Source organism: Megascapheus bottae, chromosome 17 (assembly GCF_031878675.1).
Source record: "Megascapheus bottae isolate mThoBot1 chromosome 17, mThoBot2.hap1, whole genome shotgun sequence".
NCBI lineage: Eukaryota > Metazoa > Chordata > Mammalia > Rodentia > Geomyidae > Megascapheus > Megascapheus bottae.
This window is the reverse complement of record NC_143525.1, coordinates 18,859,617-18,886,924: the sequence shown is the minus strand read 5'-3', so window position 1 is coordinate 18,886,924 and position 27,308 is coordinate 18,859,617. Positions and strand designations below refer to the sequence as shown.

General features: G+C 44.4%; 1 long non-coding RNA gene across 1 annotated transcript; it reads left to right on the top strand.

Annotated features, from left to right (window-relative positions):
- The first annotated feature begins 61 nt into the window (after positions 1-61).
- LOC150051249 (uncharacterized) lies at positions 62-24,738 on the top strand. The gene is made up of 3 exons (XR_016538304.1): positions 62-302; positions 17,781-17,915; positions 24,400-24,738. It is a non-coding gene; the product is annotated as an uncharacterized LOC150051249 (long non-coding RNA).
- The last annotated feature ends 2,570 nt before the right edge of the window (positions 24,739-27,308 follow it).

The following is a 27,308-nucleotide window of genomic DNA, read 5'->3' as shown; positions in this document are numbered from 1 at the left end:
CGGAGGTAACATTTTGGTCTTCGTGTTTGTCTCTCGGGCAGACCCTAGTTCCCAGAATCCTTTGGGGGCCGCCCAGACACCAGCAGATCTGCCCGGGTTTTCAGGGGTCAAGGAGCCACTTCCCAAGCACGAGGGTGTTGGGAGAAAGCCCGGGACGGGGCTAGGCCCAGGTTTCGGGGTACGGGGGGAATGAAAGGATTAGGGTGTCAACGTAACCCTTGAAGTTTACGAGATTTTAATTCCCCCCACATAGATCCATCGCAGCACCTGACAAGCCGTTTACATCGCCAGTCCGTCTGGAGGTAGTGTCCGAAATACAAGTTTTGTTGTTGTTTGTGGGCGTTTTCAAACAGTAAAGATAGAACACAGATATTTTATTTATTTATTTTTGCCAGTCCTGGGCTTGAACTCAGGGCCTGAGCACTGTCTTTGGACACTTTTAGCGCAAGGCCAGCGCTCTGCCACTTGAACCATGGCACCACTTGTGGCTTTTTCTTTGTATGTGGTCCTGAAGAATCGAACCCGGGCATGCACACTCTACCACTAGGCCAAACACCCAGCCACAGGCTTTAATTTTGGTTTTTTGTTGTTGTTTTGTTTTATTTTGTTTTTTGCTAGCCCTAGGGCTTGAACTCACAAGGCCAGCACTCTACCATTTGAGTCCGAGTTCCACTTCCAGCTTTTTGGTAAATAATTGGGGATAAGGCGTCTGCCGGACTTTCTGCCTGGACTGGCTTTGAACTGCAGTCCCCAAATCTTAGCCTCCTGCATAGCTAGGATTACAGGCATACACCACAGGCCTCACTGCCCCACCTTTCCCCCTTTTTATATTTAAAATCAAAACAAGTAAACTACTTGCCTATTAAGTGTAAGACCTTGACTGAGTTTAAACCTCAGTTTGACCAAGAAAATTAATAATAATAACTTGAGTAGTCCTCAGTTGAAGTTGTTTTTTTAAACTGAAGCAAAAATGGAAATAGGACAAGTTGGGGGGGGCAGTCATTCTAATAATTCAGATGTCTATTTTGTGTCCAGCAAGCTGACTGAGTGTTGGGGCTGTACCAATTAGGTTTCTTTATGGCACTGTTAAAATTACTGTTATGGCGCCTGTAATCCTAGCTATTCAGGAAACTAAGAGGTTAGAGGTGATGGAGGTTGGAAGTCAGCCCAGACAGACAAATTCAAGAGACTTTTATCTCCAATTAAAAAAAAAAAAAAAGCTGGAAGTGGAGGTGTAGCTCAAATGGCTAGAGTCAGGACTGAAGCTAAAAAGCCAAGCCAGAGTGGAAAGCCTTGAGTTCAAGCGCCAGTACTGGCACACTCACACACAGATAACCACAGACATTACTGATTTCAATAGGGTTCGTTCTCCCACAGAAGAGGTTTTTTTGTTTTTTTTGTTTGTTTGTTTTTGCCAGTCCTGGGCTTGAGCTCAGGGTCTGAGCACTGTCCTTGGACTTTCTCAAGGCTAGAGTTCTACCACTTGAGCCTCAGCACCACTTCTGGCTTTTTTTTTTTTCTATATATGTGGTACTGAGGAATTGAACCTGGGTCTTCGTGCATGCTAGGCAAGCACTCTATCACTAGACCAAACTCCCGGCCCCCCCAGAGAAGAGTTTTGAGGGGCTGGGAGTTTGGCCTAGTGGTTAAAGTGCTTGCCTAGCATGCATGAAGACCCAGGTTCGATTCCTCAGTACCACATACATAGAAAAAAGCCAGAAGTGGTGCTGAGGCTCAAGTGGTGGAGTTCTAGCCTTGAGAAAATCCAAGGACAGTGCTCAGGCCCTGAGCTCAAGCCCAAGACTGGCAAAAAAAAAAAAAAAAAGGAAGAGTTTTGAACAATCGTTTCCTTTTGCATTTTTTTTTTTGGCCAGTCCTGGGGCTTAAACTCGGAGCCTAAGCACTGTCCCTGAGCGTCTTTTGCTCAAAGCTGACCTCTACCACTTGAGCCACAGAACCATATGCAGCTTTTTCTGTTTATGTGGTACTGAGAAATAGAACCCAGGGCTTTGTGCATGCTAGGCAAGTACTCTACCAGTAAGCCATATTCCCAGCCCCCTTATGTAATTTTTTTTTTTGCCAGTCCCTGGGCTTGAACTCAGAGCCTGAACACTGTCCTTCGGCTTTTTCAAGGCTAGCACTCTACCACTTGAGCCACAGTACCACTTCTGGCTTTTTCTGTGTATGTGTTACCAAGGAATCAAACCCAGGTCTTCTTATATGCTAGGCAAGCACTCTACCATTAGGCCCTATTTCCACCATTTTCTGTCGGTTATGGGGCTTAACCTCAGGGTAATCCTCACATCTCAGCCTCTTGAGTAGCTATAATTACAGTCATGAGCCACTAATGCTCAACTAAATCTTTTTTATTGGTGGTGGTGGTCATCACGGGACTTGAACTCAGGGCCTGAGTGCTGTCCCTAAGTTTATTTTGCTCAAGTCTAGCACTCTACCACTTTGAGCCACAGCTCTACTTCAAGGAAGATCTTTATTTATTTATTTATTTTTTTGCCAGTCCTGGGCCTAAGTGCTGTCCTTGGGCTTTCTCAAAGCTAGAGCTCTACCATTTGAGTCACAGCACCATTTCCAGCTTTTTCTATGTATGTGGTACCGAGGAATTGAACCCAGGTCTTTGTGCATGCTAGGTAAGCAATCTACCAATAGGCCAAACTCCAGGCCTGGTCTTTAAAAATATATGTGTGTGGGCTGGGAGTTTGGCCTAGTGGTTAAAGTGCTTGCCTAGCATGCATGAAGACCCGGGTTCGATTCCTCGGTACCACATACATAGAAAAAAAAAAAGCTGAAAGTGGTGCTGAGGCTCAAGTGGTAGAGCTCTAGCCTTGAGAAAGTCCAAGGACAGTGCTCAGGCCCTGAGCTCAAGCCCAGGACTGGCAAAAAAAAAATATATATATATATATATATGTGTGTGTGTGTGTGTGTGTGTGTGTGTGTGTGTGTGTGTGTGTACAGGCACATATATCCTTTTAGATGGCTTTGCAGTGTTTATTTGAATGCTATAATTTATGACTGAGCCTCAATTTTAATTGTTTTATTATACAAGAAGTATGTGCTGGCTGTAAAACATTTAAAGAAAACATTGAAATGTACAAAATGAAATATAAGTTTTTCTCTGTCCCTTCTGCGAGTATTTTTTTTTTTTGGCCAGTCTTGGGGCTTGAACTTAGGACTTGAACATTGTCCTTGGATTTTCCCAGGGTTGAACTCTACCACTTGAGCCACAGCACCACTTCTGGCTTTTGTATGTACGTGGTACTGAAGAATTGAAGCTGGGTCTTCATGTATGCTAGGCAAGTGCTCTACCACTAGGCCAAATTCCCGGCCCCCTTCTGGGAGTATTTACTGTAAATAGTTTGGTATGTGTCCTTCTAGGTTTAATAGAGTTTGATACACACAAAAGCAGTATATAATTGAGTTTTTTAATTTAAAAGAATTTTTTTTTACATAAAAATGACTTGCAAGCTGGGAACCAGTGGCTCTCACTTGAAATCCTAGCTACTCAGGAGGCTGAGACCTGAGAATTGAGGTTTGAAGCCAACCTCTACAGATAAGTAGAGTGTCCATCTTGAGTGAAAAAGCTAAGGGACAGTGCCCAGGCCTTGAGTTCCAGCCCCAGTAAATATCCATAGGTATGTGTCACCATATCCAGCTTCATTTATTTCTTTCAACAATCTTAGAGGTGAAGTTTTATTGTTGATATTTCCAGAGATGAAGTCCCCAAGCTTAATGGTCAGATCTCAGCTTCAAACCCCCCTGTGCCTGAGTACACAGCACTTCTATGGGTTGTCCTGGATTGTGTGTTTACTTAAATAGTATAGTCACATGGGCCTCGGAGCACTGAAGCCCTTCTGCCAAGGTATATAATTGGGATAATCAGGAAGCACCATTGCTTTCCTACACATGGCCCTGACTACATGTCTTGCCAAGCTTTCAAAGATCAAGTTCATTGGTTTATCATGTTGTTGGTGCTGGCTGTAATCCTACACTGGCTGGCCCAAGTGTTATAACCTTCACCTCAGCTAGACCTGGAGCTGGAATTTAGAATTGGAGCCAGGTTTGGCCTCTGCTATGAAGTTGAGTGGCATCATTTTTCTAAGGGGGGGGATTTAAGGGAAGGCCTAAGCTCCATATCTTCCCAGCTGCCTATTTTTGGCCTCTCCGTATTTCCCGTCATCTAGAAAATGTGGGGAACTCAGAGAGCCCTTGTTGGAGAAATTAAGTTTAAATGAATCAGAAACACATGGGTTGGATTTCTCTTAGAAGAGACTCACATTTTAAAATGGAAAGGAAAATAGATAGGACAAAGACCACATGGGCTTTTAAATATGGAAGCAGGGCTGGAATGTTTGGACAAATCCTAATTGGTTGGACATACCCAGCCCAAACTTTGCCTCAGGAAGACAGGCTGTGCTTAGGCCCATATAGTCCTGGATTCAAGTAGACTGTGGACTGGAATTGGTAGGCAAGGAGATCAGGTAAGCAAGGACCCTTAGGAGGTATTGTAGCCCCTTTCCCAGCCAAGTCCCTTGATCCTTGTAAAATCCTTTACCTGCGGGCCGGGAGTTTGGCCTAGTGGTAGAGTGCTTGCCTAGCATGCACAAAGGCCCGGGTTCGATTCCTTGGTACCACATACTTAGAAAAAGCCAGAAGTGGTGCTGAGCCTCAAGTGGTAGAGTTCTATCCTTGAGAGAAAAAAATCCAAGGACAGCACTCAGGCCCTGAGCTTACGCCCAGGACTGGCAAAAAAAAAAAAAAAAAAAATCCTTTACCTGCTAAAAAGAAAAAAGGGCGTTAATAATGATATATTGTTCCTGTTTGCTCATAATTTTTTGTTCATTTGTTTGCCATTTCTGAGGCTTGGACTCTGGGACTGGGCGCTGTCCCTGAGCTCTTTAGCTCAAGGCTAGTGCTCTACCACTTAAGCCACAGCATCACTTCTGGATTTCTGGTGGTTAACTGGAGATAAGAGTCTCACAGACATTCATTCTCAGGCTGGCTTTGAACTGTGATCCTTAGGTCTCAACATCCTGAGTAGAATTACAGGCATGAGCCACCAGCACCCAGCTGCTCATACAATTTTTGTGATATCATAGTTACAGTTTGCTATGAACTATTGAGTTATCACTTAGCTGTATAAAACTTTGGAAAGCAAGAAGTGATTATCATGATTAAATCATGGTAAAAGGATGGTAAAAGGATTGACACTTATTAACTGCCTTTTTTTTTTTTTTTTTTTGCCAATCCCGGGCTTGAGCTCAGGGCCTGAGCCCTGTCCTTGGACTTTCTCAAGGCTAGAGCATTCATGAAGCCCTGGGTTCGATTCCTCAGTACCACATACATAGAGAAAGCCGGAAGTGGCGCTGCAGCTCAAGTGGCAGAGCACTAGCCTTAAGCAAAATGTGTCCCAGGACAGTACCCAGGCCCTGAGTTCAAACCCCAGGACTGGCAAAAATAAATAAATAAGTAAAGTTAGAAAGGTCTCTATCCTAGCCATTCACAATGATCAAAACAGAGCAAAGGCATAACAAACCATTTTGTGGATGTGAAACAATTACTTGAACTGCACTTACCTTGTCTAGGATGTCAAAAGGTTAAAATGTCTGTGAGCCAGACACTAGGAATATGGTTATTGTAATAACCTAAGATGTGAGAGAGATGGCAGAGACTAGATAAGAGAAAATGAGGGACAGAGATGAGACATTGTAATGGAAAAGAACAGTAGAACTTGGAGATTAAATGGTTCTGTGGAATGGAAAAGATCAATCAATGCCAAGGTATTGTTCCAGTAGAATCCCCCTGGGTATCTCCAATGAACTAAGCTGAAACCACAGCTTTTATCTCCAAGCCAGTTTATTTTATTTTTCTATTTTATTCCTTGGTTCTGCCACTAACTCAGCCATATACATTTAAAACCTTGAGTGGACTTTTATTCTACCCACATGCTCTGGGTAAATCTAGTGAGTCACCAAATCTACTGATGTTTCCTTCAGAAAATCTCCAAAAATACAGCCCATCCTTTTTATTTTTAATGTTCCTACACTGGTTTAGGTCCTTAAGACTCTCATCCTGCTTTTTTCCCTCCTCTCCCGTCCTTTCCCTTCCCCTCATCAGTACTAGGCTTGAACTCAAGGTCTGAGTGCTGTCTCTTAGCTTTTTCACTTGAAGTTGGCACTCTACTAATTGAGCCACCACTGCACTTCTGTTTTTTTTTTTTTTCAATTGTAGATAAGAGTCTTGTAAGCCAGGCGTGGAGGCTCACACCTATAATTCTAGCTATTCATGAGGCTGAGATCTGAGGATCAAAGTTCAAAGCCAGCCCGAGCACAAAAGAACCTAAGACTCTTATCTTCAATTAACCTCTATAAAGTGGGAAGTGGGGCTTGGCTCAAAGGTAGGGTGGTAGCCTTGAGCTGAAGAGCTCAGGGACAATGCTCAGGGCCAGGGGCTGGGCAGCAGCCTTAAGCTGAAGAGCTCAGGGACAGTGCCCATGACCCACCAAAAAGAAAAAAAAAAGTCTTGTAGACTTTATTTACCTGGCTGGTTTCCAACTGTGATTCTCAGATCTCAGCCTCCTGAATAGCTAGGATTACAGGTGTGGGCCACCAGTGCCTGACTCAATGACACTCATTTCTGAGGTTTTTTTTGTTTGTTTGTTTTGGTGTTAATTGGAGATAAGTCTCATGGATTTTCTTGCTTTAACTTTGAATGTTGGTCCTCAGATCATAGCCTTCTGAGTAGCTAGGATTACAGGTGTGAGCCACCAATGACTGGCTTTTTAAAGAGTAATTCTTGGTCTTTTCTATCTGCTTTAAACACAAATACTTAACACATCCTATGACTTTTGCCGATGTCTAACAGACATTTTGTTTAATCACCTTAAAATTTCTCACTTACGTTTATAGTCTACAAATTTATTAAACCAGGTGCTGTGTTTCATACCTATAATCTCAGCTACTTGGAAGGCTATGTCTCCTAAGGTTGGTAAGTTTGAACCCAGCTTTGGTAACATAGAGAGGTTGCACTCAAAAACCAAAAACTAAAATAGTCTAAAGGCTTTGCTCAAGTGCTTAAATGTGAGGGCCAGGGTCCAAATCCCAGTACTATAAAACAGAAGCAAAAAGACGCAACAGCAACAGCTACAAACTGACTTATCTTTATAACGGATTGAATATTCTTAAGATATATTTGTATCCTTGCCTTTTCTTTGTGCATGTTTCCATAAAACACCCAATCTGGGGGCCGGGAGTTTGGCCTAGTGGTAGAGTGCTTGCCTAGCATGCACGAAGACCCAGGTTCGATTCCTCGGTACCACGTACATAGAAAAAAGCCGGAAGTGGTGCTGAGGCTCAAGTGGTAGAGTGCTAAGCCTTGAGAAAGTCCAAGGACAGTGCTCAGGCCCTGAACCCAAGCCCAGGACTGGCAAAAACAAAAAAAAAAACCACCCAATCTGTAGACTTCTGTGATTCCAAATTGTTCCTGCTTCAATTCTTCCACTTTCAGAAATGCCATTTCTTGACCTCTAAGTCAACTTTGCCCATACTTTCTCTCCCCTCCTTATACTAAATTCATCATATCACCAACTCTCATGCTTCTGCTACTGTAATATACTTCCATGTTCTCCCTGCATATACTTCTGTGCCCCCTCCCCAGTCTGAGTTATCAACAGCCTTAGGATGGCTGAAGTTTGTTTCTGTGTCTCTTCTTAGTGACTGTAGTCCTGCTACACACAGTGTATAGAATGTTCTTTCTTAGACAACAGGGATTTTCTGCTGCACTTCTAGTTGTTTCTAATGTGAGGTGTAAGAGTCTTTCTGGGAAGGATTATGATACTTCTCTAGACTCCCTGGGCATTCCTTCTCCTTCACAAAGCTCCTTCACTCCGTTAAAGCAGGGATTGTGTCTGTTTTTGCTTGCCATCACCTATCCATTTTCTACCACCTACTAAATACCCAAGAAATCCAAGTTAAGCTGAGCCAGTAGTTCACACCTGTAATCTAGCTGCTCGGAAAGCTGAGTCCCAGAGCATTGCATTTTGAAAACAGTCCAAGTAGAAAAGTCCACAAGACTCAATCTTCAATTAATCAGCAAAAAGACAGAGCCGTGGCTCAAATGGTAGCACACCAGATAAATAAGTGAGAACAAGCATGAAGCCTTTAGTTGAAGTCTAGGTACAGGCAAAAATTAATTATTAATTAATCTGCAAAACAACATTTATATATTTATATGATTCTGTTATATTAGAATTGCATAATAATTATATAAATATGTGTTTATATATAAATGTTTATATACTACACATGAATGTTAAATATATTTATATATTAGTTGTATTACATATATATTAGTTGAGTGAGATGAATGAATAAATGAGAAAGGAAAACAGATTTTTTTTTTTTTGCCAGTCCTGGGCTTGAGCTCAGGGCCTGAGCACTGTCCTTGGACTTTCTCAAGGCTAGAGCTCTACCACTTGAGCCACAGCACCACTTCTGGCTTTTTTCTATGTATATGGTACCAAGGAATCGAACCCGGGCCTTCGTGCATGCTAGGCAAGCACTCTACCACTAGGCCAAACTCCCGGCCCCGGAAAACAATTTTTTTTTTCTCTCTCTTTCTTTCTTTCTTTCTTTCTTTCTTTCTTTCTTTCTTTCTTTCTTTCTTTCTTTCTTTCTTTCTTTCTTTCTTTCTTTCTCTTTTTTGTGGGTCATGGGGCTTGAACTCGGCCTGGGACTGTCCCTGAGCTCTTCAGCTCTAGACTACCACCCTACCCTTAAACCAAGCCCCACTTCCTGCTTTCTACAGGTTAATTGGAGATTAGAGTCTTGTTTTGTGCCAGGCTGGCTTTGAACCTTGATCCTCAGATCTCAGCCTCCTGAGTAGCTAGAATAACAGACATGAGCCACCATGCCCGGCTTGATGGATATTTCTTTCTATGGATTTTGTAGTCAGTATTTTGTGTTTGGATTTTGATTCTTTTATTTAAGGTGCTCTTTAGTAAGCTGTTTATCTTTTTGTATTCTTGTTTATCAAATGGACTTAGAGATAAACCCCTCCCAAGGAGGATCAAGACTGAGGATGTTTAGGAAAGGCCCAGTCATGGTACCTGATGAAGTAGGCACTTTCAGGCAGTTATTCTGCTCACTTTTTTCTTGGCAAACATGCACCCTCTGCTCTTCTTCACCTGGGCTTCACCTTATCCTTCTCCATTCACCAAGATCCCTCAAGGCTACATCAGTTAGGGATAATCTTCAGATCTCAGCCTCCTGAGAAGCGAGGTATGAGTCACTGGTGCCTGACTGTCTGCTCATATCTAAATGCTTGGAGTGTACCATGATGACATTTATTTACTTCTTTAAATATTTTATGCCTCTGCTGTTTTTCTCCAGCTAGATTCCAAATCCTTTGGCAACAGCTGGCTTCCCATCCCAGGACTCCTCAAATTTCTCTGTCTTAATGCCCTACAGAGAGATAATCAACTTTAATTCAGCTAATGCTGGAGAATACCCACATAATACCAGGCCCTGCATTTGACTTTCATGTTCATTGCCACCTAACTTCATTTCTGAAGCTACCCTGCCAGCTAAGTCTTAGCATACCTGTTTTGAAAACAGAGCCTAAGAAGGTTTAGTCATCCGCAGAAGGGCACTCAACTAACAAATAGCTTTTGAATTCTCTGGTTTATAGCCTGGGTATAGTAATACAATACAGTACTCTTTCCATTATACCTTGGGATTTTTTTTCTTGTATCAGAGTTTAAACTCAGGGTTTTATACTTGCTGGGTTTGCTTGCTTGTCCAGTGATCTATAATTAGAGCTATATCTCTAGCCTAGCTTTTTTTTTAGTTACTTTGAAGATGGAGTCTCTTGAACTTTTCTGCCTTGAACCTCTGATCTTAGCATCTTTTTTTTGTTTGTTTGGTTGGTTGGTGGTGGGGCTTAACTCTGGGCCTGGATCTGTCCCTGAGCTCTTCAGCTCAAGGCTACTGACCTACCCCTACTGCACCACTTCTGGTTTTCTGGTGGTTAATTGGAGATAAGAATCTAATGGATTTTAGTGCCCAGGCTGGCTTTGAACCGAGATACTCAGATCTCAGCCTCCTGCATAGCTAGGATTACAGGTATGAGCCACCATACCCGGCAGCATTCTTCTTGAGTAGCTAGAATTATAGGTGTGATCACTGGTACCTAGAGGGAAATATTCATAGTGAGGATGCTAATTATCATCATCATGTTGTCATTTCTTTATCTTCTTAGAGCGTGACTAAAAAGTCCCCATCCTTGATCTTTTAAAGTTCTTCCAGGGTCCTGTACCCCTAATTCTCACTTGGATTCCTAGTAGTATGAGATCTGTTCCCATAGGCCTCGCAGGCCCCTCTAGCTCCTCGTATACCCTGTCCTTCTCCAAGTCTTCCTTTCTCTAAAATTTCTTTTCCTCAAATCACTCTTCTTGCATCCTCCACCTACAACTAACTCCAATTTGGGTTATAACAATTAAACACACCCCTACCACGCTACTCTCTAAACTAGAGTACTTGTGTCCATAAGGTTCTTTGGAGGGAGAATTATTACCACTCATTAGTTGGATGGTTTTGGTTGCCACAGCTACTCTCTAGGCCTCAGTTTCTTTACATGTAAATTGGGACTACATGCTCACACATATCAAACACCTATACAATGTATGTAGTTGTTACATATGTATGAGAAGGCCTCAGTAATAAATACCTACATAACACTCAGGGTGAGCCAGACACTATATAAAAGGTTTTATGTCTTCACTTAATCCTTATAACAATCCTATGAAAATGTTATTATTAATCTAATTTCACAGATGAAAAACAGAGATCTCTGAATGAAGCACTTACCATAGATCAACACAGACAGTGGGTGGTGGAGGTGGGTTTAGCAATTCTGACTGCACAGACCAAGTCTTAACCACTACCCTATACTACATCTTATTACCTCATAAAATGGAAAGAATAGTTAAGATAATCCCTTAGCATTTTATGACACCTTTTCAATTCTAAAACACTGTTCATGTTCAGTATCCTGTTTGATCCTCACAACAGCCCTAAGGGTAGGCATTAGTGGCTCAATTTACAGGGTAAGAACAGAGAGTTATTAAGAGGGTCATGTGTGGCTAGAGAAGTTAGTGCTGAAACCCAGAATTGCCTGTTTCCTATGCCTTATGTTCATCCTGCCCTGCCCCAGTCTCCTCATTTATCACTCCATCCTCTCTCTCCCTCCCTCCCTCCCTCCCTTCCTTTTCTCTCTTTTGGTACTGTGGCTTGAAACCAGAGAGTGGACTGCCACTTGTAGCTTTATATTGGTTAATTAAAGATGGGAATCTAATAGACTTTCATGTCCTCCCTGGCTTTGAACTTCAATCTTCAGATCTCAGCCTCCTGAGTAGCTAGAATTACAGGCTGGAGCCATTGGCGCCAGGCTCTGTCTTTGTTTAAAGAAGTGGATAGTCCTTTCCATTCCCTATCTTCTTTGTCACCTTGACCCCTCAAATACTCCTTGCACAGTGTGTGCTCACAAAAAAGCAGCAGGGGGCGCTGTGGACTCACACTTGGAGCTCTAGAGGAACCCGACAACTCACAGATTTTCTCTTCTTTGTTTATAGTTCATTTATTTATTATATTAGTAAATACTAGTTTACATAGCATAGAACCAAAGAGGTAAAAATGAGTATACAGTGTATCACTCCCCTAACTCCGGGTTTCTCTTCCTCGGGCACACCATTCTTGAGATAGTCTATACCTATACAAGCAAATATATTTTTTTCTCCACACAGATAGTAAATGTGTACACATTGTTTTTATTCTTCAGATAAATCTCATCATCCTATTTCTATACTTATAATTTTTCAAAGACAATTTGCCTTGCAAATTAAGCTATACTGTAATTCATAATACTTAATCAAATGAAAAATCAGAATCAATTTTCCCAGTCCTCTATTATTTCTATCTTGTACAGTTAAGAGCACAGCTATAGCTGGGTGCTAATGGTTCATACCCATAAACCTACCTACTTAGGAGGTTGAGATCTAAGGATGGAAGTTTGAAGCCAGTTAAGTCTGTGAGACTCACATTTCCAATCAACTAGTAAAAATCCGGAAGTGGAGGTATGGCTTAGTAATAGAGGCCAGCTTTGAGTGGAAAAGCCAAACAAGAGCTTAAGGCTTGAGTTCATGTCCCAGTACCAGGACACATACATACACACATACACACAGAGGCACACATTGTAATAAATACATACAAAACAATATTTCTAGGTCACTCATACTTAGATCAATAAATATACTTGCACAGAGATCATTTTGTACATGGGCATTTCTACAAGGTAGATTCCCAGAAGTGAAATTGTTTGCTTGCAGATTGCATGTGGACATTGTAATGTAGATCAATATTGCTAAACGACAATAACAGACACTTCCCACTCACAGCTGCATCACAGCGCTTTACCCACACACAGACTTAGCATACTTTCTGATCTTTGCCTGTGGCATAGATGATGATGATTTCTTGCTTCAATCTCTATTTATTTACTTAGTGTTGGTACTAGGACTTGAACTCTAGGCTTCATACTTTCTTTTGTCTTTTTCCTCATGTGCTAGTAGGTATTCTACCACTTGAGCTGTGCATCCACTTTGACTTTTTGCTGGTTAATTGGAGATGCAAATCTCTAAATTTGCCTAGCTGGACTTACAAACTTGATTTTCAAAGTCTCCTGAATAGTTAGGATTATAGGCATGAGAACCTGGTTCAATTGTGGGTTTGTATTTTTGTGTTTGTGTGTGTGTGTACAGGTCCTGGAACTTGAAGTTAGGGCCTGGACACTGCTTCTAAGCTGTTGCTTGTGCCACATCTTTACTTCCAGCTTTTTGGTGGTTAATTTGAGATGAGAGTCTCATGGACTTTCCTGCCCAGGCTGGCTTAGAACCAGCTGGCTGGCTTGAGCTTAAGATCTTAGCTTCTTGAGTAGCTAGCATTATAGTCATAAGCTATCAGCACCCAGCTTCAATTGCATTTCTTTAATAATGAGTGTTTTCCTGACCTCTGAAATTCATTCATTTGATCCATAGATACTTAGCAGGTACCCTTCACTGGGAAGGCTCTATATTGTGGCCTTCTCCTCCAGTTGCCACTAACCCACCTTTTGCTGTCATTTTTCACCTACTCTATACTTTGTGCTCTCTTCCAGGAATCATATTCATTGCTAGGCCATGGCTTCACCAAGTCAAGCAGTAATAACCAGACCTTGCCCTACTGAGGAAAATGTGGTTTCTTACCCTTTTTAGTCTCAATACTAACTCCTATAACCCAATTAAGAAAAGCTGAGATGGGGCCGGGAGTTTGGCCTAGTGGTTAAAGTGCTTGCCTAGCATGCATGAAGACCCGGGTTCGGTTCCTCGGTACCACATACATAGAAAAAAGCCAGAAGTGGTGCTGAGGCTCAAGTGGTAGAGCTCTAGCCTTGAGAAAGTCCAAGGACAGTGCTCAGGCCCTGAGCTCAAGCCCAGGACTGGCAAAAAAAAAAAGAAAAGCTGAGAGGCAGGGGACATGTATTGTGTCATCAGAATCAGCCTTAAGTCACTATGCTTCCCAGACTCATAGTCCAGTGAGTCAGTCTGTGCTCCAATCTCTGCGTCTAAGCTGGTCCAGCTTTTAGAATAGTACCCTCATCTATGCCCAGGATATATTTGCTTCATGACTGGCTGATAGAAACTTTTATTCCTAGATACTTGGTGTAGCTAGACATAAAATGTCCTCATTGTAGCTGGGTGCAGTGGGTCACACCTCTAATCCTAGCTACTCAGAAGGCTGAGATCTAAGAATCAAGGTTCAAAGCCAGCTCAGGCACAAAAGGACCTGAGACTCTTATCTCCAATTAACCTCTAGAAAACAGGAAGTGGGGCTTGGCTCAAAGGTAGGGTGGTAGCCTTGAGCTGAAGAGCTCAGAGAGAGTGTCCAAGTCTATTTCAAGCCCTAAGACCCACAAAAAAAAAAAGTCCTCACTGTAATATTTAAAGTGGAACTGAGAAAGGTTAAGATCTACTTTATCTACTCCAAAGGGAAATCTCTGAACTATTTCTCAAGTATGCCTTTCTTTGCCGTCCAAAGCACTTCACAACAACTTGGTAATCCCTGACCTGCCATTGCAAAAACCTGCTCCTTGACCACCTTCCCCAGAATCTCTTCTTTCCCTGTTTACAGACAGGAATTCAGAATGACTTTTCCTGCCATCAGCCAGCCAGGCTCAAGCCTGTAATCCTAGGTACTTAGAAGCTGAGATCTGAGGATCATGTTTCAAAGCCAGTCCAGGCAGAAAAGTCTGTGAAACCCATATCTCTGATTTAAACACCAAAAAGCTAGAAGTGAAGTGGTGGCTCAAGTTGTAGACAACTAAAAATAAAAGCACTTGGGCCGGGAGTTTGGCCTAGTGGTAGAGTGCTTGCCTAGCATGCACGAAGACTAGGGTTCGATTCCTCGGCACCACATGCATAGAAAAAAGCTGGAAGTGGTGCTGAGGCTCAAATAGTAGAGCTCTAGCCTTGAGAAAGTCCAAGGACAGGGTTCAGGCCCTGAGCTCAAGCCCAGGACTGGCAAAAAAAAAAAAAAAGCACTTGTCACCAAAAGAGCCTATCTCGTTCTCTACAGGCTTGACTATAGGGACTTCTGTTCACCTTCCCCAAGGCTATCTGGCCCAGAGTTTCACTCCTAAAATGCACTTCTAATCCAGTCATCTATAAGGTTCCCTATGGTCTACTAAATGAAGTGCAAATTCTTTAGCTTGGAATTTAAGGGTCTTTCTAATATGGCTCCCGTCTACCTTTCTAGTCCTTTTTTCCACTACCTCACCCTTCAGCCTTACCAAATTACTCACTATTCCTTGAAGCCCACATTGCCACCCCATGCCTCAGCATGCACCATGCTGCCTCTGCCCAGAACAGGCTTCTTTTCACTCACTTCCCTCACTCAGGCCCTTCTCAATCTCCCTCTTTCCACATGCCATTTGTTTAGAGAGAAAGACACACACACACACACACACACACACACACACACACACACGGAATATAAAGTCCTTTTCAAACATAACTCCTAACTGTTCCCAGATGATGATACAGATCCCTAGGCAGCTTCTAAGCTCTAATTCTGGCTCCGTCTCAGTTGGAAAGCCCAGAGAGGCGTGTCTCATCTTTGTATTACCTATTGATCAATGCTGAATAATGAGTCACCCTAAAGTTGGAGATGCCCCAAGGCTAACACCTCCCACTTCCACTCCCTCCCCCTGTTTACTTTGACCATGCTTGGGATAAAATTCAGAATCTCAGACATGGCACTCAACTACCTACCCCTCAGCTAGACCCCTTTTCTGCTTTGAATAGAAATGGGAAGCATCTGGGACTTGTCACCTGCTCTGCCACAAAAGAGGTATCTTTTCTCAACTCTATCAGAACAGTCCTCTAAAGCCAGAAGATAATGAGGCCCTGAGCCACACCCTGTGTCTCTCTTGACCCCATACATACACATAAACTCTCCAGAAAGCTGTAGAAACCTATACCCATACATAGGAGAAACTGTCCCATGTGTCCTTTATCTGAGAGGAGGAAGCATGGCTGGGTGACTTAACTGACCAGAAGAACATTTGCTCACTTTGAGGTTTTGGAAGGATGCTGCTGGAGAAGGAGAAATGAAAAGCTATCTCTCACCACTGTAGCCCTGGATTTCCTGTAATGAGCAGATAGGTATAGACACTTCCCTGCCAAAGGCTTCTGTGCATTATGGGGTAGTGATACATAAATGACAAGGCCTGAGGAAGCCTACCTAGTCTTCCTCCAGAGGAAACAACAGGGCCTGTGAGTGGGATATAGAATACCTGTGATTTACTTCAATAGCCAGATGATCTGACCAGACACCTCAATCTACCTTAACCTAAAAATGGAAACATCTGCACCTGCTCTATTTTCAACTGGGCTTTCCTGAGCCTTGAAAGAAAAAAAAATTAAAGAGATTGTTTCTGAAAACTCTATTTCAAAAATATTATTTGTATCCTACATTATTGTAGGATGGGTTTACCGAGGCTTAAAAAAAATACGTAAGAACCGGGTGCTGGTGGTTCATGCCTGTAATTCTAGCTACTAAGGAGACTGAGATCTAAGGATCACCCAAGAACTGAAAGTGGAGCTGTGGCTCAAAGTGTAGAGCACTAGCCTTGAGCCAAAGGAGTTCAGGGATAGTGCCCAGATACGAGTTCAAGCCCCATGATGGACAAACAAAAAAAAAAAGATGCTAAAGATTGTGGGTCAAGTGATAGAGTACCTGCCTAGTAAGCACAAAACCCTGAATTCATACCCCAATACTAAAGAAGAAAAAAAATTTACAAAAGGTCAAAATAGCATAAATTAACATGGGAGTTAAAAACCAAACCTGAAAGGATACAGTGAGCATAGACACAAAGGCTGCTTGCAGAAGGTATATCACAAGGAAAGTGTTTTCTGAATCTGGAGAGGAAGTAATAGGTGATGGTTCAGGATGTCCATTGTAGAGACTGAGTGCTAGGGTCTATGAGAATAGGTCCAATTCCAACTTACCCCTCTTCCCAGGTACCTGTTACTTTAAGTTCAAACTTGGAGGCAGCAAGTTCATGCCTATAATGCTAGCTACTGAGCAGGCTGAGATCTGAGGTCCAGGTTCAAAGCTAGCCCTAGGCAGAAAAGTCTAGGAGACTCTTATTGCCAATTAATCACTAAAAAGCCAGAAGTGGAGCTGAGGCTCAAGTGATAGAGCACTAGTCTTGAGCAAAAATGAACTGAAGGACAGTGCCTAGGCTCTGAGTTCAAGCCCCAGGGCTGGCACCAAAGGGGAAAAAAAGCTTCAATATTTCTCTCTCTCTTTCTCTCTCCATTTACCTCCCTCCCTGCCCCTCCTATTGATGTCTGTCTGTGTGTCTTGTTGGTTTTTGTTTGTCTCTCTTTTTGTACAGGTATGCCCCTATACCAAAAGCCTCCTATTTTTTTACTTCTTGATAAACTGGGATGACACCACACCTGGCTTCTTTCTTTGAGGTATAGTCTTACACCTGAAACTGAAGTCCTCCTTATCTCAGTCTCCAAGGTAGCTAGGATGACAGCAGATGTCACTGAGCCCAGCATTTGATTTAGATAAGGCCAGGGCTGGCCTCCCACTTCAATCCTCTTAATCTTAGCCTTCCAACTAGCTGGGATTATAGGCATGAACCATCATGCATAGCTGTACTTTATATTTTGAAATTGGGTCTTACTATATTACTCAGGCTAGCCTTGAACTCCTGACTTGAGTGACCCTCCTGCCTCAAAATGCCAAGTACTTGGGACTACGGGCATATGCTACCACACCTTTCAGGTTTACACATTTACTCTTTTGAAATGTATAACCCTTTTTTTAATTTTTTTTATTTTTTGCTGGTCCTGGGCTTGAACTCTGGATGTGGGCACAATCCTTAGACCTCAGACTCCTGAGTAGCTGGGATTATAGGTGTGAGCCACTGCCCAGCACCAATTCAATTGTTTTGAAGTGTTTAATATAAACACTCTAAACTTGTGTCTAACACCATAGCAACTTGGCCTTCTTTGTCACACACCTCCTTAGCTCCTTGTCTTTTGCTTCTCCTGCCCTAATTCTTAATATCCTGACTTCTGGATGCAAGTTTTTTGGAAAAGTTCCTCCATGTTTCAACATTTTCCTCGTCTGCTCATTCTCTTTGACTGAGCTTCCTTTTAGATCAACTATAGTAACAGTGATGAATGCAGCCAGAGCCATGACGAATGTACAGAAAAGCTCCCAGCATGGTGACCACAGGCTGTAGGGGTGAAGAACACCCTGGACCAGCACCAGGAGGATCCAAGCTTCATGAAGGCAAGAGGCTGTAATCACAGCCGGCTTGGGGAGCAGGGAGTGGGCAGGGCAGCACTTGACAGATAACATGGTTAGACTGTGACTCATTCCCACCACTTCTGTCGGGAAGGAGTCCTCAGGCTCAGCCTTCAGAGGAGGCTGCTTGCTGGAACTGTGAGTGATCCTCTGAAGACTGGGGGACAAATGAAGTTAGGACCACCTCTTGATTCCTGTTTCATACCCCCCTTTTCTTTTTGTTTGCTAGTTCTGGGACTTGAACTCAGGGACTGAACACTGTCCTTGGACACATTTTTGCTCAAGGCTAGTGCTCTGCCACTTCTGGCTTTTTCTGAAGAATTGAACCTAGGGATTTATGCATGCTAGGCGAGCACTCTACCACTAGGCTACACTCCTGGCCCCCATTCACACTCTTTTTATCCCCACACTGAGGAACCTACATGTTTGAAGATTATGTGTTAGGTGCCTTCAGATAGGAAACAACTTGTTTGGGGGCTTTCTAAGAGAGAAGATGCCATCTGAGCTACCCACCTGCCTGAAGATTTGGTGCTTGGGGCTATCCTGACCCACATAGGGACCTGAACCCAGGCTTTGGAGTTACTAAGAACCAAACAGGGACCTTAAGAAACCCTGTGGTCATGTGCTCCCTCCCTGAGGCCTGTTGCTAGAGCTCTTGGTGTGCACATAGACCTTTGCTCTCATTGCTTTCCCCTCTTTCCCCCCTCAGGTTTCTCCTAGTCATTCTGTTTCCATCAACTGCATCAGCTCTGACTTTGGATTTTCTGGATTTTGTTTTGTTTTGCTGGTACCAGGTTTGAACTCAGGGCTTTAGACTTGCTAGGTGGATACTCTGCTATTTGAGCCAATCTGGTATTTTGCTGATTAGTTTGGAGATGCATTTTAGCAGATGTTTCTGCCTAGGCTAGCTTCAAACTTCAATCCTATAGATCTCAGCTATCTGAGTAGCTATGGTAATCATAAGCATGATCTATCAGTGACTGGCTCAAAGATTCTATTCATACAGGTCTAGATATCAAACAAGATTTTCCTACTTCCAGGGCACAGGAAAGAGCTGCTAAATTACTGCTAGCTCCAATTCCAGCTGGCCACTCAGCTGATTCTTGGGACAAGACCTGACTGGAATGTCTCAAAGATGGTCCACAACTCTCTGTCTGAAGGGAAGACTAGTTTGATATCTGAGAACTCCCATCTGGTAGAAGAACTTAAACTATAAGAAACTGCTTTACCAGATCCCCAGGTAGTGGCTCCTGACCACTCACAACTGCTCTGGCCTGGTGCTGCCACCGTCTCTGCCTGTCTCTAAACAAAGATCCAAGGATCACTAGCCCCTGGCTCACTATGGATTTGTAAGTCAAGTCCAGGGCTTCTGACTGTAAATGTAGAGATTGTTCCATTATGCTGCCTTGTCACTCCCATGAGGTTGATGTCCAGGGTCATTATTGCTTTCCAGGTTCCCTCCAGGTACCCTTGTCCTGTTCAGTACTTTGGAGACAAAGAACCAAGATTCATACTCAGGGCTCAGGCTCCCCAGGCTGTTTTCAGGCTGAGTTCAGCACCTCGGCCCCCTGCCCCACCTCCTCTTCCTCCCTCCCACACTCTCCAACCCCTGTCTTGAAGGCTGAAAGAAGCAGGCCATGGGCGAAGGCTTGTTTCCCCCAAATGGGGAAATGGCTGAAATCCTGGGTTCTCCCCCAGAGGACAGAGGCAGCCATGGATTTCCTGTGGCTCCCAACCCAGGCCAGATAATTGGAGACAGATTTTGGGGGGGAGGCTTAGGTTGGGAGGTGAAATTTGAAATATAATCATCAGGCATCCTGTGAGTCCATGTGTGGGTGTGGGTGTGTGCCTGAATGTGTGTGAATGTGAATACACTTGTGATTGAAACAGCATGCATGTGCAGGTATGTTGATACCTATGTTCCTTCTTCCTCCTTTGTTGCTGTCTTGGACTCAGCATGGCGTGTATATGTAAGGAAATATTTAAGTATATGCCTGAGCCTCTGTGAGGGGGTCCCTTGGATCCTGTTGTTGCCTTTTGTGAGAATCAGTCCAGCTTAGATAGATCTCATCAGCCTTTTAGGATCTAGTTACTCAAGACTTGGTGATTAAATGTAAAACAATAATTAAGATTGAAAATAAAGCAAAACAAAATAGGAAGGTCTTTAGGGTGTAATAGGAGACATTCCTAGTACAGTCAGAGCCCATAAAGAGGACCTGTGTGCAGGGAAGAGGGGCTTTCTTAAAGGTATAGCTAGGGCCAGAAGTTTGGCCTAGTGGTAGAGTGCTTGCCTAGCATGCATGAAGACCTGGGTTGGATTCCTCGGTACCACATACATAGAAAAAAGCCAGAAATGGTGCTGAGGCTGAAGTGGAAGAGCTCTAACCTTGAGAAAATCCAAGGACAGTGCTCAGGCCCTGAGCTCAAGCCCATGACTGGCAAAAAAAAGAAAAGGTATAGCTAGGGGCCAGGAGTTTGGACTAGTGGTAGAATGCTTGCCTAGCATGCACGAAGACCTGGGTTCAATTCCTTGGTACCACATACATAGAAAAGTCAGAAGTGGCACTGTGGCTCAAGTGGCAGAGCACTAGCCCTGAGGAAAAAGCCCAAGGACAGTGCTCAGGCCCTTACTTCAAGCATCAAGACTGGCCAAAAAGAAAAAATAAAAAGGCAGAGCTGGGGCCGGGAGTTTGGCCTAGTGGTTAAAGTGCTTGCCTAGCATGCATGAAGACCCGGGTTCGATTCCTCGGTACCACATATAGAAAAAAAAGCCAGAAGTGGTGCTGAGGCTCAAGTGGTAGAGCTCTAGCCTTGAGAAAGTTCAAGGACAGTGCTCAGGCCCTGAGCTCAAGCCCAGGACTGGCAAAAAAAAAAAAAAAAAAAAAAAAAGGCAGAGCTAAAGCTGGGAATTAGTTCCAAAATGGTTCAGCTTACTCCAAGGTCCCCAAGCTGGGCAGGGGCCACCTCCTGCAGCCTTCCTGCCTCAGTCTCCATTCTGGAAGGAGAATCTAGCCCTTTCTTCTAACCCCACTACACACAGTTTTCCTATGCAAATTTTGTGTATTTGCAGCATGTAAGACCCCAGGCTATCTACCTTCTCATATAGGATTTTGTGGATTTGATCCCACAACCTTGCACACACTAAACATGCACTCTTATCTTTGAGCTGCATCCTGAGCCCTACTTTGTGTATATGTGCACATGTGCATGCATGTGTGTATATGCCAGTAGCAGGGCTTGAAGTCAGGGTCTGAGCACTGTTTCTTATTTTTTTAGTTCAAGACTAGGATTTTATCACTTGAGCCACAACTTCACTCCCAGCCTGTTGCTGGTTAACTGGAGAAAAAGAGTCTTATGGACTTGCTGCTTGGGTTAGCTATGAAGTGTTATTCCTTGTTCTCAGCCTCCTAAGTAACTAGGATTACAGGCAAGAACCATGGGCACTCAGATTTGTTTTTGTTTTTGTTTTTTTCCAGTCTTGGGGCTTGAATTCAGGGCCTGAGCATTGTCCTTAGGCTTTCATCAATACCAGTACTCTATCATTTGAGCCACAGCACCCCTTCTGGCCTTTTCTATGTATATGGTACCGAGGAATCGAACCCAGGTTTTCATGCATGCTTGGCAAGCACTCTACCACTAAGCCAAACTCCCGGCCCCTGCTTTTTTTTTTTTTCTTTGTATGTATGTTTAATAGTCTTGCTATGTTGGCTTAGAACTCAAGATTCTCCTGCCTCTCCCTCCAGATGCTTAGATTTTAGTAGTGTCTAGATACATACAGTTTTACATATGTGTGTGTGTGTATGTGTGTGTATGTGTGTGTGTGTGAGTGAAGTACTTATTTCCTGGATATTACCTTCACTCATAGGAAACTGAGTCATATGGTAGAGCAGGGTCATTAACTCTCCACAATTCCTTCTACTGCTAATTCATTTGTGTAATCCACAAGCGTGTTGAATATCATCTATCTTACCTGCCTGATGTACAACTGCCACTGGATGCTGGAACAGAGTAATGAACTCCTAGAGTCACTGGACTGCCCCCTGGAGAGTACAGTGATGATACTACAAAGCACTGGCTGGGTAGACATGATGTCCTTAGTGATCCATGGAGCAAGGAAGGAGACAAATGGGAGGTGCACATACTTGGTCTCTGTGGACTGGTCTCTGACGTCCCAAGTGGCTGGTTGGATAGGGAAAAGAGGAATGAGAGGGGTGGAGATGAGAGTCCCTCATCAGTGGCATCCTGATTCAATTCCCCAGAGCAGACACCCAGCTTTTCTTAGCCTAAATCGCTTCCAGTTTGTTTAGTCAAAATCCTTGGCCCCGACATCAAAGCTCCCTTGGAGTTTCTGGGGGTTGTTGTTCTTACATGGTGTTTATTTCAGAGATGGCTCTGCTGTTCCTGGCTGGGGGTAGGAGACAGGAGGGGCCACTAGGGCACTTGGGTTTTAAAGATACTACTTTGGTAGCAGAGAAAGATTTCTATGGCGACTGCCTCCAGGTGACTCCACCTGCCTGCCTCCACCTGGAGCATACATGGGCAGAAATGAGGCTGCCTCTTCTACTCCGGGTCCTGCAGAGAAGCCTCTATTCCCCTCAAACTCATGCCAGACCTTTCAGTCTGGACTCTGGGGTATCAAAGCCATACTACCCCTCTCTACCATCCGGCCCTCATTTTACAGTCCAAGCAAACAGCTCTCCACTCTCTTTGTGGCCATTCTAGCAACTCTATCTGGTCTGGTGGGCTGGTCCCTAGCTCTTTCCACACATGAAAGCCTCTTCTGCTTTGGACTGCCCTTTCCTTCTCATCTGATTAGCTGAACCCAGAATCAGGCTTCTTCCATTTGGCCCATTTGGCTCTGGCCTCTGTACCTTCTTTCCCTGTGAGTTTCTGCAGGTTGTAGCAGATTCTCTCCTTCCTGTAACCATTCCCAGTGCCTCAGGGTGAACACATGGAGAGAAAGGGAGCTTCCTGCCTGCTTCACTGGCCACCTGTTCTCTCTGTGTCCCAGACAAAGAGAACTTTTAGAACACAAGAAGCCATCTGTTAGTTTCTCCCACTGAAAAATATTTTAGAGGTGTTGCAAAGAGACCCCCTTGGAAGAGATGGAGATAGACTAGGAGTGGACTCAACTATAGTTAATGATGTGGGACAATAGGAAAAGGTCTGAGTCTGAATTTCTCTCTAGATAGATAGATAGATAGATAGATAGATAGATAGATAGATAGATAGATGATATAATTTTTTTATTTTGGTACAAGTACTGGGTCATGGGGCTTGAACTCAGCATTATCCCTCAGCTCTTCAGCTCAAGGCTACCACCACACTCTTGAGCCAAGCCCTACTTCCCGTTTTCTAGAGGTTAACTGGAGATAAGAGTCTCAGGTCCTTTTGTACTCAGGCTGGCTTTGAACCCTGATCCTCAGATCTCAGCCTCCTGAGTAGGATTACAGGTTTGGGCCACTGGCACCCAAATGAATCTCCTACATTTTTGCATATACTTGTGAACCAAGAGCTAGGTTTTTTGGTTTTTGCTTTTTACTAGGAATTTCTGTTTAGGAACTTGGCCAGGCACAAGTGAACATCTTGCTTATGCCTGTAATCCTATTTCCTCGGGAGCCTGAGATCTGAGAATCAAGGTTCAAAATCAGCCTGGGCAGGAAAGTCCATGAGACCGATCTCCAATTAGCCACTAGAAAACCAGAAATGACACTGTACCTCAAAGTGGTAGAGTACTAGCCTTGCACAAAAGAGTGCTGGGACAGCACTCAGGCCCAGAGTACAAGCCCCAGTACCAGCAAAACGAAAACAAAATCAAGTGAGTGCTCTGCTATATGGACTCTCCCAACAGTAGGCAGATGAGCCTAATTGGGAGTTTCCTCCAGGATGTGAGAATTCGGAAGGCCTGGAAATAACCTCTCCATCTTCAAAACCAGCTTTTCTTTTTTTTCTTTTTTTTTTCCTGTGTTAGAGATGGAACTCAGGGCCTCATGCATGCAAGGCAGGTATTCTACAACTAAGCTATATTCCTAGCCCCAAACTGATATATTTGATACCATAAAGAGCTAATCTCCTAGTTGGACTGAGTTGCAGGATCCCCACTAAAAGTGACCCAGCAAATAAATCCAGAAACTCTTATCTTCAACGAGCCAACAAAATTTTCCCAGATGAGTCAAGCACTGGTGGCGGTGGCTCATGTCTGTAATCCTGGCTACTCGGGAGGCTGAGGATGGTGGTTCAAAGCTAGCCCAGGTAGAAAAATCCTTGAGACTCTTATCTCCAATTAACCATTAGCAAACTGGAAGCAACACTTGGCTCAAAATTGTAGAGTGCTAGCCTGGAGTAGAAGCGTTCAGGGACAGCACCCACTCCTTGGATGTGCTTGTAAATGTTGATTGTGTATTCTTAGGTCACCACGTTGTTGATGGCAGAAGAGCCCTTCTTTTCATCACCTTTTTCTTTTTTGCAGGAGTCATTCTGCTGGGCCCAAGTTGGAAGAAGAACCCTTACTTGATAAATAACCAAAGCAACAATAGCCAGGGACGTGAGTCAAAGAGTAGATCACCTGCCTAGCAAGCACAAGGTCCTGAGTTCCAACTTTAGTACCTACTCCTCCATACCTCAAAAAAAGGGAGGATGATGAGGATAAAGTGGACTGGGCCAGGGGGGTGGGGGAGTTATAATTCCTTGATAGAGTGTTCACCTGACATGTTAGAGACTCTGAGTTCCATCCTCAGATGAATTAAAGGAATGGATGGATAAATATAAGCAGACAGGAGGAAGTGCATGATGATTTTCGTGATGGATGGAGGATTTGGGGAGATCTGGCTGGGGAGGAGCAGGGAGTTAGGGAGTAAGGAGTGTGTTGTGGGGAGGGGAATAGAGGCTGGCAGCCAGAGCACAGGGTTCTGGAAGGAGTGGGGGGGGCATGTTTCTGCCCCCTGAATAAACAGAGGCCTAGAGAAGAGGAGTCAAAGGCTCTTGAGTGGAGCTCTCAGAAGCACAGAACAAGTCAGTCTCCCAAGAAAGGTTCTGGAGGCCCATTCTCAGCCATCTCAGGTTACAGAGGAGTGTTTCCTATTTCAGGCCCCTGAGCCTGGCTGGACCACTCAGCCTCTCCTCCCTCCTTCCTGCCCCACCTCCCCAGGGAGGGACACACACACTTGATATATGAAGTGTTTCCACCTAGCCCCTTGGGAACCCCACAAAGGCTTCAGTGTGTGATGGCCCCTCCCCCTGCCTTCCCCAATCCTTCCCTTCCTCCTCTGTCTGGGAGTCTGGGAATGCCTCCTTTTCCGGGACATCACAGAGAAGGAGGACATGTGGTGGGTGGGGACATTCCAGTCCTCTCCAACCCCCATCTGAGATGGGGGAACCTAGAAGAGCATTGGGCTTGGGGGGGTGGGGGAGGTTGCATTCTACTTCTGCCTCTCTGCCTGTCCCCACTGGTTTCACTCTTGCTGCCCAAGCACACACCTTTTCTTTATAAGGGAACCTTAAGAAGAAGGAAAATTGAATTTTCACACACTCCCTAAGTGCTGACAATATGTTAGTCTGTTGTATAAAACTCAACTCTGTTTTCACTAGCATGTGATTCAAGACCATGGACTTGGGACCAAACCCCAGCTCTGTGAATGGAGCAAGTTTCTGGAGGCCCCTTCCCCTGAGCCTCAGTTCTTCCCTCCCCCAAAAGAAGGATAGAAAGTTCTTCACAGGGCCCAGAGTTTGGCCTAGTGGTAGAGTGCTTGCCCAGCATGCACGAAGACCCAGGTTCAATTCTTCTGGACCACATACATAGAAAAAAGCTGGAAGTGGTGCTGAGGCTCAAGTGGTGGAGCTCTAGCCTTGAGAAAGTCCAAGGACAGTGCTCAGGCCCTGAGCACCAGTTCATCACAAAAGGAATTTAATGAGATATTATACCCGAGATACCTGACAGATGGCAGATAGTAAGTGTTGAAAGTATGGTGCCAGAGTCTTTGAAAGGCCAGAGCAGTCCCCAGGCTCTGTGTAACTTTTTAGGCAGGAGCCCTGGGGTTGGGGCCATATAACTAGGCTAGGCCAGGAGTGTGTGTGTCTGCATGCACACGCGTGCATGTGCAGAAAGGGAGCACTGATTCTTAAGAGCCCTCTATGGAAGTGCATATGGCGCATGCCTGACTCCAGAGCAGACTAAAGTCAGGGGCCCTGAGGACACAGACACCCGCTCCCACCCACAGGCAGGGAGGACCACTCCACCACACTGGGTGGTCTCTGGCCCAGCAGTTTCTTCCTCTGACTCAGAGAGAAGCCTGGTTGGCCCCGAGCCACAGCAGCCACATTGCCACGCACACCACTCGTCCACCACTATAGTTCTTTAGCCCCTGCTGACCCAGTGGAGGGGTGACCAGCACACTTGGGCATTTGGAATAAGATTAAACATGGAATGTGCAAGTTCAGGCACTGGGCTCTCATACAGGGGATATACTTAGGATGGATGTGGCTGTCATCTTTTCCTATGTGTGTGTATACGTGTCTGTGGGCACACACTCATCCTGGGGTTCCCGGGTGCATGTGTGTACCATGTGCCTGGATGTCGGCTCGTGTCCACGTGTGTGACTGCTTGTCAAACAAACTCCCTGGAGCTGGGACTCCGCAGGAAAGGTCAGATGGCAGTCTGAGACACTTTTCATGTGTCAGGAAAACCAGGCTCCCCTTTCAGGAAGCCTTCCCAAGGAAAATAAACCAGCCGGGCTCCTGCAGCAGAGAGGAGGAGGAGGGGCTGTGGGGAAGGAAGAGAGAAGTACGGGGGTTGGGGGGACAGGGGCACAAAGCAAAGCAACCAGATGATACCCTTTCACCCTCATCCCCTATTGCCTCTCATCTCTGGAGGTAACTTCCATTCGCTGTAGTCTAAGAAACTTTTTCCTCTTAACCTCTTCGCTTTTTCTCTCTTTTTTTTTTTTTTTTTTTTTTTTGCCAGTCCTGGGCTCGAGCTCAGGGTCTGAGCACTGTCCTCCTTGGACTTTCTCAAGGCTAAAGCTGTACCACTTGAGCCTCAGCACCACTTCCGGCTTTCTTCTATGTATGTGGTACCGAGGAATCGAACCAGGGTCTTCATGCATGTGAGGCAAGCACTTTAACCACTAGGCCAAACTCTCGGCCCGACTTTCCTTTCCTTTCTTTCTCTTTCTTTCTGTCTGTCTGACTGTCTGTCTGTCTGTCTGTCTTTCTTCCATTGTTCACAGGGCTTTAACTCAGGGGCTGGGTGCTGTCCCTGAGCTCTTTTGTTCATTCTACCACTTTAAGCCATGGCTCTACTTTTTGGGGGTGGGGGGGGCAGTGGTCATGGGGCTTGAACTCAGCCTGGGCGCTGTCCTTGAGCTCTTTAGCTCAAGGCTA